This window comes from Sander lucioperca, chromosome 8 (genome assembly GCF_008315115.2).
Source record: "Sander lucioperca isolate FBNREF2018 chromosome 8, SLUC_FBN_1.2, whole genome shotgun sequence".
In the NCBI taxonomy this organism is placed as follows: domain Eukaryota; kingdom Metazoa; phylum Chordata; class Actinopteri; order Perciformes; family Percidae; genus Sander; species Sander lucioperca.
The window spans coordinates 12,254,715-12,273,792 of record NC_050180.1 but is presented as its reverse complement, the minus strand read 5'-3'; the positions used below and the strand labels follow the sequence as shown (position 1 = coordinate 12,273,792).

The following is a 19,078-nucleotide window of genomic DNA, read 5'->3' as shown; positions in this document are numbered from 1 at the left end:
ATGCAGAACTGTCTAGTAATTACTGTTTTGATTGCTTTGTAGAGGAGCAAGTGATTACAGTGAGTGAAGTGATGAGGCTACACTATTATCATCTACCTGTTAGCATTTGATATCTTGATGCTGAGCAGGGACCTCATTACTGGACAGATGCTGACTTGTTATTCTGCTCACAGCCTGTCAGTGCAGGGCAGATGGGATGGGATGGGAAGCCTGGGAGGAACCGCTGACCCTCTTCCTCTCCCCATCAGCTGTACCAACAACATGCCACACGCATCATGGGCCCGACCTATGCCTCTACAGAAGCTCACCTGCCCTCAAGCCCCCCAGAACAACAAGGCGCGCTCCCCTGGCAGCTGTGTCTAACAACATGCACCACTGGACCGCTGAAGCCTGAACAAATTCTCCGCTAGCCACTGGGGGAATTCACATTCATTCGGGCTGTGACATTTCATAAACAATGGCATGAATAAGAATTGTTGGGGGAAAAAATTTTCAGAAGACTGTGGGAATTTTTTTATTTTTTTAGAGAGCACAGGAGAAGCAATCATAGAGGAGGTTCTGAGATGATCCTTGGTAATATACAGTTTCATTTTAGGTTGCCTTTTAACATCTGTCCAGACAGACAGCAGAATCATTTACAGTTGAATGCTATTTAAAGTGTCTGGTATATTAAGTTAAAGTGGTACTCCAGAGTTGTAGTATTGCAATTCCATAACGTTGGGAGACTCACAAGATACAGATTAAAAAAAGAATGGTCAAAATTGAAGCAATTGATACAGAGATATCCCGACTGGGTCAAACTCCAAAAACACTGGAGCCTACATTTCCCATAATGCAAATCAATAGCGTCTTTCATTAGACTCTCCCTGCCTGGTAAACACCCACATATTTCAAGCACCACACATCCTTTGTTTGTAACATAGGCTTTCTGTAAAAAAAACTGAGATTATTTTTTTTAAACTTTATAAAGGGCCCCTCTCTTTAGCCTGCCTCTCTTAGTTATGCTATTATAACTCTAGACTGCTGTCGGAAGTTCCTTCCAAGGACACAATGAGCTGCTCCCTCTTCTCTCTTTTCACTTGTCTCCTTTTGTGTGACTTTCTTAGTCCCAGAAATGCTTGTTACTAACCTAGCTCTGGGGAGTTTTCTCCCCGGAGTCCCTATGCTTCTTCTTCACCCAGAACATCGCCTTGGAATTGGGTGGCACCTACACCGGGGTCCTGGGTGCAGCTGACGCTATGGACTTACTACACCCTGCTACGCTCTGCGATTCCCCGCAGTGTCCGACTGCGTCCTGCTGCGTCCAACCGCGTCCACCCAGGCTGCTGTGCCACACTACACCCCGTAACGCCCTGTTGTGCCCTACTATAACATGAACTACTACGACTACCATTGTGGTCACTGTTTCACTATCTTTATTATGACTATTATTGCCACCATTCACCACACCCCCAACCGGTGCCGTCAGACACCGCCTACCAAGAGTCTGGGTCTGTCCGAGGTTTCTTCCTAACAAAAAAGGGAGTTTTTCCTCGCCACTGTCGCAATAGCTACTGCTAATGCTTGCTCTTGAGGCAACCACTGTAATAGTTGGGGCTTCGTAAACTACAGAGTGTGGTCTAGACCTACTCTATTGTAAAGTGTCTCGAGATAACTCTTGTTATGATTTGATACTATAAATAAAATTGAATTGAATTGAATTAAAGCTGTTATGAAGAAATTATACAACTCTTTTCACAGGCTTAGTGGTAGGCTACACCTAATGACAACTAAACATTGTGTGTAACAATTGGAATGGTCATTTAAATTTGGGAAGGTTCTAGAAGGGAGCCTATTTTGTTATATTCTCTATCTATACCATATATCAACTTTTGAAAACACTATGGTGTCAGTGTAAATTACCAGTCAAATCTAATGTGTGTAGTGTGTTTGCTGTAGTGTGCAGAGTTCCAGGGAGGTGATTTAGAGGCAGGAATCAAAAGGTGTTTCCTGGTGCACTGATGAAGGTCACAGGCTAAAACATTTATACTTGTGTCAGCTGCTCATTTAATTGACTGAAGAAGTTTTGGCACCAGATGGTCGTTTTTTTTGTAGCTTTTCTTTTGAGTGTGAATCTGAAACTATTCACTGTTAGCTGTGCAGAACAGCCTGCTTTACTGCCCCACTAAAGCCTGAACACATTCTCTGCTTGCCACTGGGAGACAGTTTGACTGTGATTTTGTGTACATTAGGTTTGTGAGATTTTGTAAACAAATAAGGCATAAGTACTCTAAGTACAGCATGTGCATTTAGTGATGTCTAATGCATCACAAATTAGTTTTTCTAACTCAATACTTATACATGATTATGAGGCAAGACTGTCTTGTTTTGGTTAAGTCTTGTTTTTGAGAAATGGAACAGCTTATTCAATTGCTTTAAAAATTTTCCATTTACAGAATGCAAATTGTGTGACTGTTAAGTAAAATGAGAGACAGAAATGAAAAAACGTTTTCAATAGACAGCATAATGAATATAAAAGCACCAGTTTTCAAACTGTGTCAGGATTTGTTTAAACTAGTTCAGTGCCCGTTCAAAACGTGTCTGTTGGAAACGGGCCGATTGCTTGGCCTCCTGTATTGCTGGAGAGTGGATCCTCTCGTGCTTGTTGAGGGAAGTGTAGAAAAGCTTGGTTGTAACGTTAGTAGGATAATAGGAGGTATTAATTTCCAAATAGGCGTATTAATTGCTTGAAGACATGCTTGATTGAGAGCCATTAAGCCCTGCTCCCGCAGGTGTATACAGCGGTCAATGTTTTTTTCCTCAACCTTTATTGTGCAGTCACTTTGTTCAATATTACCAAACTGTGAACAAAACTCTGTCCAAACTGCCCCAAATTCGAAATGCCTACTTCATTGGGTACCCAGCAATACACACGCGAAGTGTTAAGTATTTCGGATGAACGGGTCTCGAAATATTTAAAAGACAACCGGACAGACGGACGCACGCACGTATCACAAATGCAAATGTGAAAGCGAGGTGACAAAGTATAAAAGAGACAAATTCCACGTAAGAAGGCAGGTTGGGTTGGTGGACAGTCAAACAAACGCAGGACTTTCACTAAGGAGACTGGGGTTCGTGTCCCAAGTGAAACCAAAAGTCAACTGTCATTTTGAAATTAACTGAAGTTTTACCTATAAGTTTTACAGACTTAAGTCCATGACGTCACAAGCTCATTTGAGTAGTTTTATGTCACTCATTTTAAGCCAATTCCTGATGTTTTACTAACCCTAACTAAATAATTTTGTTCCCTGAACTTGTTTGTACATGTTTATAAATGCAGTCGTACGTTAAATAGAATGGTCACATGATCACGGTCAAATGATTAAACCGCCACGGTGCGGCAGTAAATAAAACGGTCGTATGTGTTGTTTTGGAAGTGTTTGGAAATCGACCTATAATGTCATTTAGGTATGAGAGAATGTGTTGGGAGAAAATGAAGCTGTAGGCTACTTTGTAAAGAAGGTCTGATACATGAATGAATGATGAAAGTACACCAGGCCTAGACAGCCAAGTCCCAGAGGGCAGTCCTGACGCAAAATATTAGAAGTTGAATAAATCATGTAATGCTGCTGTATCGTCCCTGCCCTGATCAATTGTGCCTGATCAATACATCAGTCTTGAGGCATGATATCTGAGGGACAGTAGAGCTGGAAACTGGTCATTAGCATCAGGTGAATGATTGGCTGACAAAGATGCTCGGTGGGGGTGGGGTGGTGGCAATTGTAGAAGGGGAAACCAGGGGTGAAAAGCATAAATATTGCAAAACGGCCACCCAATAATAGAATTCTTGCAATCGAAAATAAAGAAAGATCAATTTTACACTATTTGGTAAGCTTTTGCATCAGCCATCTGCTCTGTGCAAACGGAGATGGGTACTGCTTATTATTCCTTTCAAATAATACTCTACTCTGGGTCAGTTGTTCATAACAAATTCACAGCATGGTGTTCACTTATCTGACAACACCTCATATTGTTCAGTCAGTTTATGAATGCACATCGATTCTTATTTAGTTCTGTGGCGCAAAGATAAAGAAAGCAATAATCCTTTGTATTAAAAGTATTGCCATGGCTCCCTCAGTTCATCAAAGCACTCTGTGAAAAAAACAACACTGATTAATTCATGCTAACACTTGCTCACAGCACGAACAAAGAGTCTCACTCAACAATCTCACAGGGACTTATTTCCTTATTGTCCTCATTAGGGAACATTTTAACTTGTATCATTTTGCTTTTATTGTGCACATACTGTATTTTACTTCACTTTAAGGTGATGACATACTTGGTGTTTGTCTTGCTCCAAATAATCTTTGACAAATTGTTGCTAATTATTTGGGTGTTAGAACCTAATTGCCATATTAACAAATCCCTTTGTTGGTATGTTGGCACATCAGTCATCACTTATGAAATTAAGCTATTTACAAAATTTAAAATTGCCTCATAATGGTTCTTTTTTTTTAATTTAAGCCATGTTCTTCACAAATAGGCCTTTTGACATTAAAAACATTTCGACATGTCACAGTGGGAAAAGCACAGGTGAAAATAATAAAATGAACTTCATTGAGCTGCTTTAGTTTCAGGGTCCTGGTGTTGTTCATGCTGGCTCGCTGTAAAGGTCTATGACTTTTGTATTACAACTCAGAGGAAGTAACTGGTTATTAACAGATGTAAATCTACAGTCAAGCATCAGAAGAATTCCCTTTGTGGACTTTAGGCCGGTTACACACTGGCTGCGTTGCGTGAGCGTGGCGTTTCTGTTGTGTGTCAGCTGCATGGCGGCTGCATGGATTTTTCTACGTCTTTACACACCAGAAACGTGTCTGACGCAGCACTGCTGCTGCTAGCCTTGTCTGTACACATGTATGTTTCCCATTGATACAATGAAATACCATGTTAAACATAAATATATACTGATTTGATTACAGCAAAGACGATGTCGGCAGTATTGACGGCAAAATAGGCTACAGAATATTTCATTCTGTATTGACAGGTGCAATATTAGAAAATCGATTTTTTTTTAAAGTTACATTTATATCTGCATTTATATCAAAACTTTCAAACATCAACATGTCATTTATTAATATGTATTAGTGTCAAAATGAAATATAAACATATTTTCCTATTCTATTTTGCCTGGAAATCCTTCCAACACACTTGCGTGTGGCGTGAAAAATAGGCGTCGGTCCTATTTCTAGCATGCATGCGTTTTCGGCGCGGCTTGAGCCGTGCCTGAGACGTGCGTGTCGCACAGGCAGTGTGTAAGCTCTAACCTGTTAACATGGGAGCCGAAATAAAAACGGACACGCCACGCAGCTGACACACTCGTGCGACGCATCCAGTGTGTAACCGGCCTAAGTTTGTGAATGCAGGCGACTTGTCGAGGTAGGGGTGGACATTGGTTGGCCACTGCCAAACAGGTGTGGATAAACGACTATAGGGATGGATGACCAAGCCTGACGCTTGTGACTAGTCACACAACAAATCATCATTGTCGATGTCCAAAACCGTTGCTTTTCAGGAAAAGAAAAGAGGCTAACTTGACAATGTTTTATTGAACCTTCGACAAAGTCAGATGAAATCGCCTCGTCACAGTTTAAATATTTGTAAAACCTACAGACAGATGTAAAGGGTGACCCAAAGCATTGATTTATAAATGTAACCCTTTACTATACTACGGCTGTACGTTTTGTCTCTCACTATGTGCTCAACTCTACTCTGCTGTACACCCTCGTGTTTCTCTCTTTTTTTTCTCTTCCTCTCCTTCTTCTTCTTCGCGTGATTACACAGAGGTCAACAGGAAATCAAACTCTCAGGTCATCTCTAAAGTAAATAATTAAGTTCTTTTTTCTCTTTTACTAAACAAGCATTGACACATCATGAAAATATTATTACCTGCAAATAACTGTACGAACAGAATGATAATACTTATTGATTTCAATAAATGTAATGCACATTGACAAACCAAAGAAAAGTTATGCATCTTATCAATAACCCACATATTTAAGAACAGAGAAAAATACAAAATAACTGATGTGAATCAGGTTATTACATAAATAAAACTAAAATGACAAAATATGGAGATACAAGGTTTCTGCCCGAAAGCAACAAAATAATCTACTCTGGTATACAGTTTTTCATAATCTATATAAATGTTGGTTAACCAACCTGAAAAAAACATTGAAATTCAATACAGAGAAATGAGGAAAAATTGGAGGAAACCTTGAATTACGAAGATTGTTTATCACTGCAAGAAAAAAAGCAATGAATAGCAAACAGCATTGTTACATGATATACTGTAAACTGAGTGGCTCATTACCACAGTTTGAGACGGTGATAAATTATTGTTTATTCTGATCGGAATTTTGGTCAAATATTAGAAATATTGCTTTAAAATTGTTTAAAGCTCCCCTGTGGCAGTAATGCTATAAACAACAACAACTGACCAACATTAAATTGATCAAGATTCAGCATAAAAGAGGTTGCCTCGCAGCTCTCACACTTGGGTTATTTTCTTGAAAGAACCAGACTTTTTGATATGAAGATGTGCCTGCGTGGCTCAGTGAAGAAGTGAATGAGGACTATACTAAATGCAACGGTGGGCAACTAGCCCACCGTTGCATTTAGCAGGATAAATGTTTGATTTCAAATAAAGACATTCACAAATAGTATATGGTGAAGAAGAATACCTGCCTTCATTCATCAACATAACAACACTCCTAACACTTCATAATCACAGAGGAACAAATGCACAACCACAGTGGCTACTGATGTTGTCTACTCATTATTTTGTCTACTGTTGAAAATAGAGTAAACAAAAACTTTTCCAGGAAAACTGGATTCAAAAATAGTCTGTCAAGTCTGTCGATGATTAAAAAACCTTCAAGTCCCTTCACAAGCACGAGGGGTTCCCAGTAAAAGATGCATGTAATCCAGCACAGTTTTGCGGTTTGTTTATTATTAAGTTACAGCTAATTCAAACTGAAATGTTCATTGTTGAAGTCTTTGTTCAGTATAAAGTCAATGCAGAGCTGCGAGTTAACATGAATTTGCTCCAGGGAAAGGTGAGTTAGGGCAAGGACACAATTCTGCTTAAGCAAAACTAATTGCACTAATCCTGAGGCTTCATGACTCCAATTCCCGAATATATGAAGAAAAGGACAGCACTCTAAGAAATACCAGAAAGAAGTGGAGTCTCTGTTAAGTTTTGAGATCAGTGGCAGACCAAGCTGCCACACAGACAGTCTGAACGTTGCACCACTTGTGGTTTTGACACCAAACACACACACATTGGTTATTTTAAGCCATTTCATTAATCAACCAATGCTGTTTTATCTGGAGTCTCACAATCTGAAATGGTTAATATTCTCTCTTTTACTGTGATTTTCTACTATTCATTATGTTGTAATAAAAAAAAAATAAAAACTAGGCACATAGTCATATTTATAAATGCTGATCTGAGGTAATTACTCTGTAAAGTGCCATTGGAGAAATGTGATTGCAGGATTTTGTTCAGATGTTTAGCTTTCGGTTTGAGGTTTGTGCACTCCACTTTGTCGACATTTATTCCAACAAAATATTGCCACACAGCTGGAGAAGTTATTCTAGCGTGAAAGCTAAATGAAATAAACAGCTGCAGGCTCATACATTGAGCCATGTATTCAGTTCAGAGGCTTTGTAATCCAGAGGTATATTTCTGTTAATCAAGATAACCTAACCTTTTTTCCTAGGCTTTTTTCAACACAAAAGCTAAATTTAAAGATAACCTAAATACAACAAATCATTCGTGTTTTTTCAATATGCTTAAATGAAAGAAGGGTACAGAAAGTCTTGCCTATAGTGCCAAATATACCAAGACAGCTACTGAACATTCAGTAGCAGCTAATTTCACGTATTAGTTCCTCCTCTCTAGTTTAAGATGTTAATCAGTGAAATCACCAAGTAATAATGTTAGCATGTAAAATATATTTTTGTTACACCATGGCACACTGTTGGCTGCAGTCGATAATGTCTGCATATAGTGCTGGAAGGAGGAAAATCATCAAATTTCATATATTAGTGAGAATATATATTTCATAATTTGGCAGATTATTTCTATATGCTTTCCCTGATATAACTTTTCTTTTCAATTTGGCATTAGCACTACAAAAGAGACATAATCCCTACTGGGTAAATGAGTATAAAAGCCAAAATTGTCTCTTTGACGAACAGGTCAGAAATCACAGACAAAAAAAAATCAAATTTCCTCACCTAAACAAGAAGGTTTTAAATCAAGGGAAGGGGAATATTTTTAATCTAGTAAGTATTTTGCCTATGAATTAATGGAGGGTCTTTTGACAGACTGCAGCGTTAATAAGATCAGCACAATGCATAATGGCATGTGACCTTTTACAGTGCTTTTGGCTTCACCTCCAGATTGGAACATTTAGCTGTCGCTGTGGCCAATTATTTCTCAGGTACCTCCTGTTGTGCAGGATAATAACACTTAATTAGCCAGAGAATCTCTTTTTCTCTTCATCTCAAATTCCCTCTATTTCTCTGTCTTTCCCTGTTGGAACGCAGCTCTCCGACAGGGTTTGCAGTGAGAGTCAATCATGTCCGTCTACTGCCTCAACACTCACCTGCACAGTGAGGGGTCGTGGGCCTATGCAGTCTGGCCTGGCCACAATCAGGGTATTCACAGGTATCATGCTTTCAAGGGACGTGGAGGTCAGACCAGCAACGGGGGGGGGGAGGGAGGATGAGGGCCCATCTGCCCCTTTAGCCCCAAAGCTACTCTTATTATTATCATCATCATCATCATCACCCAGCAGGGCAGAAACATTGGAGGAAAGATTAGCCAGGAGCCACTGAAATATACTCTGTTCCAACAAACTGTGTCCGCTCTGAGGTCAAATTCAGCTACACTTAATGCTAACGTCAGCACATTTAAAATGACAAAGCTAACATGCAGATATAAAACAGGTGTAATGTTTATGATGTTTAGGTTAGCATGTTAGCATGCTAACATTTGCAAATTAGCAGTAAACACAAAGTACAGCTGAGGGGAATGACAGTTATGCAGGTATTTAGTAATAAACCAAATAATTAATTTGACCTGATTATGACACTAGATGAAAAGTTAGTGGATGACCAATTCAATTCAATTCAATTCAATTCAATTTTATTTATAGTATCAAATCATAACAAGAGTTATCTCGAGACACTTTACAGATAGAGTAGGTCTAGACCACACTCTATAAAGCCCCAACAATTCCAATAGTTCCCCCAAGAGCAAGCATTAGCAGTGGCTATTGCGACAGTGGCGAGGAAAAACTCCCTTTTAGGAAGAAACCTCGGCAGACCCAGACTCTTGGTGGGCGGTGTCTGACGGTTGGGGTTATGACAGTACGGGATGTAGCGTGGCACAGCAGAGCATGGGTGGACGCGGTGGACGCAGCAGGACGTAGCCGGGCATTGCAGGGAATCGCAGAGCGTAGCAGGGTGTAGCAGGTCCATAGCCACAGCTGCACCCAAGACCCAGGTCTTGGTGTCGCCCTAATCCGAGGCGATGTTCTGGGCGAAGAAGAAACATAAGGACTCCGGGGAGTAAACTCCCCAGAGCTAGGTTAGTAACAAGCACTTCTGGGACAGGATGTGCATAAAAGGAAACAAAAGAAAAGAGCGTGTCATAAGAAGGAACTTCCTCGGCAGTCTAGAATTATAACAGCATAACTAGGAGAGGCACTATATTATTGATTATACGATAGGTAAATCTGATGACTGTAAAGAGAAGCAGAGAGAAGCAGGGGTGCTGTGTCTGCAGCTATACACCCTGTCCCGCCGGTCTAGGCGTTCACTGCAACTCCTCACTCCCTAACTATAAGCTTTATCAAAGAGGAGAGTTTTCAGTTTAGTCTTAAATGTAGCGACGGTGTCTGCCCCCCGAACCCAGATTGGGAGCTGGTTCCACAGGAGAGGAGCCTGATAGCTGAAGGCTCTGCCTCCCATTCTACTTTTAGAGACTCTAGGAACCACAAGTAACTCTGCATTCTGGGAGCGTAGTGCTCTAGTGGGACAATAAGGTACTAAGAGGTCCTCAAGATATGAAGGAGCGTGGCCATTTAGACCAAAGTTATTACTTAAGTCATCCTCAGGGAAACCAAATTTCATGGCATGACTTATAATACATGTCTCTATTGTCTGATGCTATGTTTGGATTTCCTGCTTCTGCTTGTGTGGACACATATAACACAATGGTCACAATCAACCTGACATTAATACTACAAGTAGGCAACAGTAGTATCTTAGCACTGTCTTAGGTTAGATCCAGCACTGCAGCTGGCCAGCAGGCCACTGTGACCCCCAGCACTGAGGTTCACGCTAGCTGCATTCAAGTTGCTACAGCCGGTAATAGCTTCATCTCCAGAGCTGCTGTCTGCTCTCCTCACGGTGAAGTAGTCTCCTAACCAGTGTTGGGAGTAACGCGTTACAAAAGTAAGTAAATTCCTTTTTGCTGTAACGCAGTAATATAACGCATTACTAATTAAATTTCGGTAATATTATACTCGTTACAGTCTCAGTAACGCGAGTTACAACGCATTTTAACGCAACATTTATTGGTGCGTTTTTTTTAAGAATACACCGCGATACATTTCTTCACAGGAAAAAAAAAAGCCGTATTATTTTCCTGTCGCTGTATTCGATGAGTGAGATGACTGCAGAGACAGATACATTTGCGAGATGGATATTATTTTCAGGAGTTATTACACTGCGTTGAAGTGAGCTGTCCTGTCTCTGTTCCCGTGGTCAGAGCCAGAACCAGAGACGGTACGGACAGCATGTATGTCCCAACAGGTGACGGTACGTCAGCGGCTGACAGATATAAACATGTCGGGAATTAATGTTGAGGCTTGCTACACGTAAATATCATTGCATTTTATCAGCCGTAGGGAGTAACTCTGCCTGTAGTGGAATGGCTTCGAATGACGACCAAAAGCGTTTGTCTTTTACTGTGACCATTTACTGTTCAATATGTTGCAGTTTTACAAACAAGAAAGTGAACAACTTGAGCCTGACAGACACGTTGCATCCTGGTTGCATCTCAGTAAGCTAGCAAGAGTAGGCTACACAACAGACAACTTCCGTGTAGCTTACTTCAAAATAAAAAGAACTTCCTGTGACGGTTCGCAGTAAAACTAAATTACTGTTAAATAAGGTTGTGTAAGCTACCTTTTCACAAATCAGCTGTAAATCAAGTACTGTAAATAATGTAAATAGTGAGTTTTAATCACACTATAATTGAACATTTCCATTAGAGCTGCCAAATCAAACTTCCCCTGTTATTTTGGTAAAAGTAACTCAAAAGTAATGCAAAAGTAGTGTAACGCATTACAATTCAGAGACAGTAATATTGTAATATAACTAATTACTCTCAAATGACAGTAACTAGTAATCTATAATGTATTACATTTTGGAAGTAACTTGCCCAACACTGCTCCTAACGGTGAGGAGTGAGGCAGTGGGACCCCGGGGTGCGGTCTAGCTGCTAGATAGCTAAATCTTGTCTAATTTGTGGTCAGATAAAATTATTATGTATTATGTTATGTAAATTCATCAAATCCAGTGCCCCATATTGTTATTGCGGGTCCCGTTGCGGGTCCCGTGTGATCGCAGTTTTCATGGGAATGCAGCCATCACGGCTTTCGTCCCTGTTTGTCTCACACTGCTGTTTATTTGGTTGTCATGACTTCGCGAGTGATTGACGTCCTGTCCCTGTTCCAGTTGCTCATCCGCAGTTGAGGAGAGTAAGAGAGTAAGTGGAGAGCGGACGACCGTTCGTTTGAGTTCAGTGGAGCAGATAGCTTCGTGTAATTGCGACTTTGTGACATTTAATAAAATTCTGAAGCAGCGGCAGCAACAATTTTGCAGCAGCGGGCCGCAAAATGTATATAATGGAAACTGGCTGGCTAATGACCTCTTCCACAGCAACATCCAAACCCAATCAAAGACACATTCCTCCTTGACCAATGACATTGACAAAAAATACTCTTTCCTGCATAAGACATCACTGAAGCACTGATCCCCTCATGCCCTCTGGTTCACACTTTCTTTACTGTCTCTAACATAGAGAGTGAGTGTTATATTACTGTAACTGCACACAGGCAACCATCCAAATATATGTCTGCAATGTATAATGTTAGTATTTCTGAGATTTGTGACAAAACTGCATTTTTTCTAAAAGAAAAAAATACTTCCTGCTGCAACAGTAACTGTTATGTCTGTTGTTTCTGGTAAAAAAGCCACCTGAATCAGTATCAGGTCCATCAATTATATTTTAAAGGTCAAACATACCGATACATACTGTAGGGTAGTCTTTTGGCTCCACTTCTCTCTGTATTTGATAATATTCACCAGTATAGAGAAATTTAACATTCATCACATCTTTTCAGCCAACCCTTGGCTAAAAAATAGGGTAGAGATACCATAAATTGCTAAACGGGACACACTATTTCCCTTTTGATGTGGCCACAGTGAAAGTCAATGCCTTAGCAAACTAGCTGATGTCTGTGGTCTTGGTCAATCATTGTAAAAATGGCAGACAGCAAAGCGGAGATCAGAACAATAGAGCAGACAGTCAGTAAATGACTTCAGTCAGTCATCAATTACTCAGAAGACTACGTGGGAAGTACAAAAGCTACCTAATTACATTTAATCTCGACTTTAGATGTAAAACAGGAGGTTAACATAATATCACTTAACCATCTTCATGGTTCAGTGATGCCAAATGACTAGACTAATGAAAGCCAGTCTGCCTCACTAACACCCTGTGACTGGTCATTTTTTGTGAGACAAGGCACTCTTGAAAATCCAATTTTCTGTGTGCTTGGTTTCTTTTTTATGTCTATTCACTTGTCATGTCTTACGTCAAAGAGATTATTATTTTTTGGCCGTTTTCCTGCCTCTCTCTAAATCTATCATTTACAGCAGGTACAATACGTTGATAGGGCAAATCCTTTCTGCATGAGCTCCCCTTGTGTGGAAAGGACTTGAAAGGGGATGGAAACTGTTCAGCAGAAGGAATGAGTTCTGGGGTTTTGAATATGTCATTGGCATTATAATCTCAGGAGGTAAGACTACATTTCAGCTGAAAACACTGACATTAAGAATTGAAGTCATTTGGGGATCGACCAGGGAAATTCTCCACAAGCTGCACTTTAAAAAAGAAAAATAAACAAAGCTTTAAAACCCACATCGGGAATATATACATAAGCATAAACCTGCACATAAACTCCTGCACAGGGTTCACGTGTCTCACTGGTTGGTTGCCACATCACAGTCATAGATCATGAGGAGTTATTATGGTTGTAGCTTGTAATGGGCCTGTACAGGTAATGGGAGAATGGGCCGAATGTGACAGACAAATGGCCAATTTTCTCTCCAACCTCAGAAGGCCTCTAATACTCCCCCATATGCTTTGTGCTCTCAGAAGACATTGCAGGACTTTAGAGCTCTCATTTTAGGCAGCACATTTCTAGTAAAAAGGACTATATGAAGGAAGATCTATCAGAAAAATGGCACATGAAAAATGAAAAAAAGAGAAATACCAGCACAGGCTTTGTGACAAAGAATAAATGGATGTTGAAAACTCTGTTTCAGATGTTGCACTGAGCCTTGTCATATTCAGACAATTACCCCAACCATGTTTACAGAGACCTTCCGAATGCGTTGAGGAAAAAGTCTACAGCAACCCAAGGGCATTCAACATTGAACTGTACAACAAAGCATGTACCTCCTACTGTAAACATGGTTAAAAGAAATGACTTGCCCAGAGGCTAACATTGACAGCAGTCAGTGTATAGATCCTAATGAATCTTAATTAGGTTTTTAGACCAACACAAGGCTGGTTCTGACCCTTTTAAACACATCGCTGTGTAATTAGGAAGAGCACTCCCATTATCATTAACAGCAGTAACACAACATTACAAGCCCCATGTCTGATCACTGTCAACACAGAACTACCACTGTGATATGGCTGCTTTAGTCTGTTAAACATCTTAAAGTGGCTTTTGTATGAGTAGAAGCTGTATTGCTATTATAAATGCTGATTAAGAGCTATTTAGTGCTAGTTAAAGGAATAGTTCCACATTTTGGGATATATGCTTACTTGCCGAGAGTTAAATCAGAATTTTGATACCATCTCTCTCCCCCTTTCCTGTCTATCCACTGTAACTATATAATAAAAGGGAAAAGCCCTGAAAAAATAATCTTTAAAAAAATAAATAATTTTGATACCACTCTCAGGTCTGACATTGTCAGTCTTCTCATCTGTCTGCAAGAAAGCCACAAAGCAAATTTCCACAAAAAAATGAACTATACCTCTAAGAATCTGAAAGCTTTACTGGTTTCACATTAAACATTTTGTAGCTCTTAATCATCAGTATAAAGTCGTCAAAATCAACCTAAAAAATGAACCTTGTAATGATAATAAAATGTCTTTCCTTAAGCCTCATCCACCTGTGTCTGTTTTCCTCCTTGATAACTTGAATATTGCTGACCTTTTGTGTAAAATCCCTCTTGCTGGCAACTCAGATTGGACTAAAAAGAACAAGATAAAGACAGAAAAAGGCTCCATGTAGACACCTTGTTCCAATACTCTGCACCAGCTGCAGGCTAGTTTAAGCCTCTGGGGTTAATCTGCAATTTAGTAGCAAACAAGAACACATTAAGTAGATTTCCACTCAACACAGTACTCTGCGAGAAATGTTCTACTGAACTCTTGATTATGTTCAAGGGCTCTGACTTAGGCTTGAACAAAAGGCTGTCTTGGGCCAAGACTATGCTGATTTTCATTCAAAGAATTATGCCATCACTGGCATGAGGGCGAGTGTTCCTGCCCTTAGAGCTGTGTGTGCCTGTGTGCCTTTTAAAACCTTGCTCCAGCTAGCATATGCCTGTGCTCTAATGCTACACCTCCATGCTTAATGTTTACCCTAATGTCCCAGCAGAAGGACTTGAGAGGGCCAGATGACTAACCCATGCACCTTTTTTATTTTCCCTCTATTAGAGTATATGCGTCACAGATATGTGACCAAACATAATTTAATAGTGTTTATTGCTTGAGTTTCTTTGCTTTTCCTGCTTCACTGCTAAAGTCAAGCAGGGTGCAAGGATTTGTTAATGCTGTGTACCTAAATACAGAATATAAGTATAGACTGCAATAATACATTGTTTGCCCATTAGATTTCTCAGACACTGTAACAGAATACAGCATGTGTTGTAAAAAAATGTTTTTCAATCGTCTGTAAATAATAGTAACCTGCACCAACAAATAATTCCACCAGCACAGCTTTGTGGCCTTGTCAGCCTCGCACTGTTATATACTGTACACCATGTTGTGTTTACCATTGCTTAATCTTTCCCTCATCATTAGTTGTGCCACAATATTGACGGAAAATAAAAGATTAATGTGCTCTGTGGCCATACCTTCAGCATAAACCACTCCCCTAATTCAATGTCCATTGCTTACAGGCTATTGTACATGTGAGCAGGATACTAATGGTGTTCCAAGGACCTGATGGCTTTGAAGTGTGCTGAGGAGCTGAGAAAAGTGCAAAGGCTTTATTACCACTAAAACCGACAACAGAAACATTTCTTTTCAAATTCAAAATGTATATTTTTTAATTAAAAACAAACTGCCTTTTAATATATATATTAGGGCTGTCAGCATTAATTATTTTTTTTAATCGTATTAATCGCATGCCGCCATTTATTAATTTATTTTCACTTCACTCGGCTTTGCGTCGTGTCTAACAGGCTACTATTTTGCCCAACTTCCTCATAACACATCCTGCTGCTGCAGGAATAGCAACGCAGATTTCGGTGCCTCATTCTGGTGCCACTGATATGCCTGCACGTCTCTCTGATGCTCTGAAACAGACACAGGCATCAGAAATATTGCTGCATGTGCCACTAGTTAACACTATACTCGACAGCAGCTAACGTTAGCCTACCGCTAGCTAGTAGCTGGATTAAACACGGTTACAATGCTGACAGCTAACGCTAAACGGTGTAAAGTTTGTCTGTATTTCACTGTAGAGGATTCCGACACCGGGATGTAACAATCTGCAGCTGCTGTTGTTGGAAAAACACAGACGGTGCGTTCACTGAAACTGGTAATTTACAGCCTCGTGGTGCATTCAAAGTTGTTGTTAAATGCCCTTTTCCCATCTGGTGGTTGTTTTTGTCATTCAACAGCTATTTACTAGTGAAATAAGTTATTGTTATAGTGATTACATAATTATTAAACATTTAATTTTGAAGATATGGCCTTAGCAATAAACAAGCCATTCTTTAATGTCGCCAACTGTTTAGTACCCTTCTTTTTTTTTTTACTTTCTTAAAAGTATCGGTTCAGGCACCGTTAAGGCACCGGTACCGTTTTAACCGGTATCCAAACCAAACAATACCCAACCCTAATATTGACTCTAGATTCAAATGTGTGACTAGATTAAATATATAATAAACAAATACAAATCTTAAAATCAAGTTCATAAAGTCACTTTCTTTGCATTCATTTGATTTCCAATCAAGATACACCGGTAAGAATTGCTTTTTATTGTTAATATGTACTTGAAAACAGTTCTGAAATGCAAAATAATAGAATTTTAATCATGTGATAAAACATGCGATTAATCGTGAATAACTATAGAAATTTAACGATTAATCGCGATTAAGAAAATGTAATCGTTTGACAGCCCTAATATATATATATATATATATATTTGGAATTTAGCTTCAAAAGTGCAACCTTTTTTTCCCAGCTATTGTACATTCACATTTGGCTCCTTTTTGAATTTCTTAAACCTGTTTTTAAAATCAAGGCCACAACATAAAGCTTCAAAACATGAAATACCCATTTAAAGTTGACCTAAAAAAGTTAATTCGAGTGAAAATTTACATTTCACAGTTTACGATATATACTATGACCTCAGTCATCCACTTGGCTCAGGGGCGTAAATATAGACAGTGCAGTTGCTAAAATTCAGCAGTCATTTCAGCGCCACAGTGAAATAGACAGCTCCTCTGCTCTGAGGCGCTGATGCTTGTTTTCACATTTCAGCACTTTGACCGTCAGAGCGCTATCCATGGTTCTGATAGCTTCTTTTTTTTGACCTCTCTACTTTCCCAATACAATAGTAACTCATTTGGCTGTAAAATGCAACACTGCACTAGGGCCCGTCACAATAGCGTGCATTAGGGCCCGTCATAATCACCTTACACCTGACCTGTACTGACGTGTACTGACCTTTGACATTACTTTAGAATTTTTTTTTCTCTTTATCTTTTCATATAGTTAATTTAAGCTATCCCTTACTGCAATGTCTGGATTTATTACAGGATAGGTTATTATACAGTAATTGGTTCAAAGGTTGAGCAGACATTTAAAATGATCATGTTTACGAGGCAATAATAACAGTTAATGATGTGTGATGCTTTACAAAATTCTGAAATGTATCGCTAGAATTAAGGGTGATTACAGGATCCTATCTATATGGACATGTTTGACTACTTTTTAATATGTAACTGGCTTATTTTGTAGAGGTAAAGTGGTATTAAATAGTATTACTAGTTGGCCAGGTTGTTGCTGGTACTTGGTAAGTAAATTGAATGACTGTTCGATTATGTATGTATGAGGATGATAATATGATGATGATAATAATACTTGATCATGATAAGATAAAAGATTTAAGTACCATTAACTCAGCCTCCCGATTCTGTGCTGTGGCTGTAAGATCATATCTAATGTAGGTGATGAATGAGATAACAGCGTGTCATGTGGAACCATAGGATCAAGAACTCACTACCCTCAATGACATGAGAGCTGGGGGTTTATGATGGCAGAAGGCTGCTTCAGGTCTGATTTTACATTGTTCCCAGTGTCACCAGGTTCAATAGTTGCAACACCATGTTATATCAAAAGGGAAGGGGTGAAAAACAAATGCTGCAGGATATTTGGGATGTACAAAAGAAAATATTAGTCAGCCAGTGAAAAAAAACTGATACTATATTTACTGTAGTCCTGAATCATGTTCCTTCACATATACACAGTCTGCTGCTATTTGTCCATTGAGAGCCTCCCAGTACAAACTGAGAACACAGGGAGCATTCACTGGTGCATTTAGGGAAAAGGTCCTTGCTCTTAGGATCCTTTAAACCATCTTCTTCTTCTGATTCATAGCTTGATAACTTTATAATAATAACTAGTAGAAACATATCGTCTTTTGGAGCTAAAAGCTAACAGTCGCCCCGTTCTGCTGATGTCTTTGGTGTCTTTGTAGCCCTTACAGAAGGTTTTGTATCCAGCCTGGAAGTTCAGAGTTTTTCGGGGTCTTTGTGCAATTAATCCATACTGTTACATCCAAGATTGATACACTTTATATAAGAAATGTAAATAGTTTGTCCTTTATATGAGTTATAATGTTCATTATGGTTACGTTTGCACTGGATGACTCCAAATATGTAGAATTGTTTTAGACAGCACAAATGCTTGTGTAGCATTGCTGTGTATGTGATATCAATAAATATGAAATTATTATTTTGAGTATTGGCATAAGTGAATGTCATGAGGACCAAAGCGTCGTAGATAGTAGATATTTTGTCCACTGTATAAGTTATAATGTTTATTTTTTCACTGTTTGACTCCCATTACATATGAAAACTGATTTGGACAGGAGATTGGCTTAGCTTTTATTGCTGTGTGTGTGATATCAATACATATCTGTGAGATTCACGTTCCGTTTTATTTATTTATTTGTCTTTATGGTCCTACAACCTTTTTTAACATTCAAGTGACCTCACTGTAGCACAGCACAAAGCACAGCACAAAGTAGCACAAATATTCTAATAGCCCAGTTTTTCCTGAAAAAAACTGTGTTCATAGATTGACTATGTACAACAGGGTTGATGTTTTACAAGCTTTTATAGAAAATAAAACCGGAGCGGACCAGAGGTTGTTAAAAATCCTTTAGGGCTCTCAGAAAAGCATTTATCAGTTTCAGTCACA

General features: G+C 39.3%; 1 long non-coding RNA gene across 1 annotated transcript; it reads right to left on the bottom strand.

Moving 5' to 3' along the window:
* Positions 1-725: 725 nt before the first annotated feature.
* LOC118495604 lies at positions 726-18,242 on the bottom strand. The gene is made up of 3 exons (XR_004898083.1): positions 18,231-18,242; positions 1,350-1,352; positions 726-860 (listed from the first exon to the last, which is right to left on the bottom strand). It is a non-coding gene; the product is annotated as an uncharacterized LOC118495604 (long non-coding RNA).
* Positions 18,243-19,078: the final 836 nt, after the last annotated feature.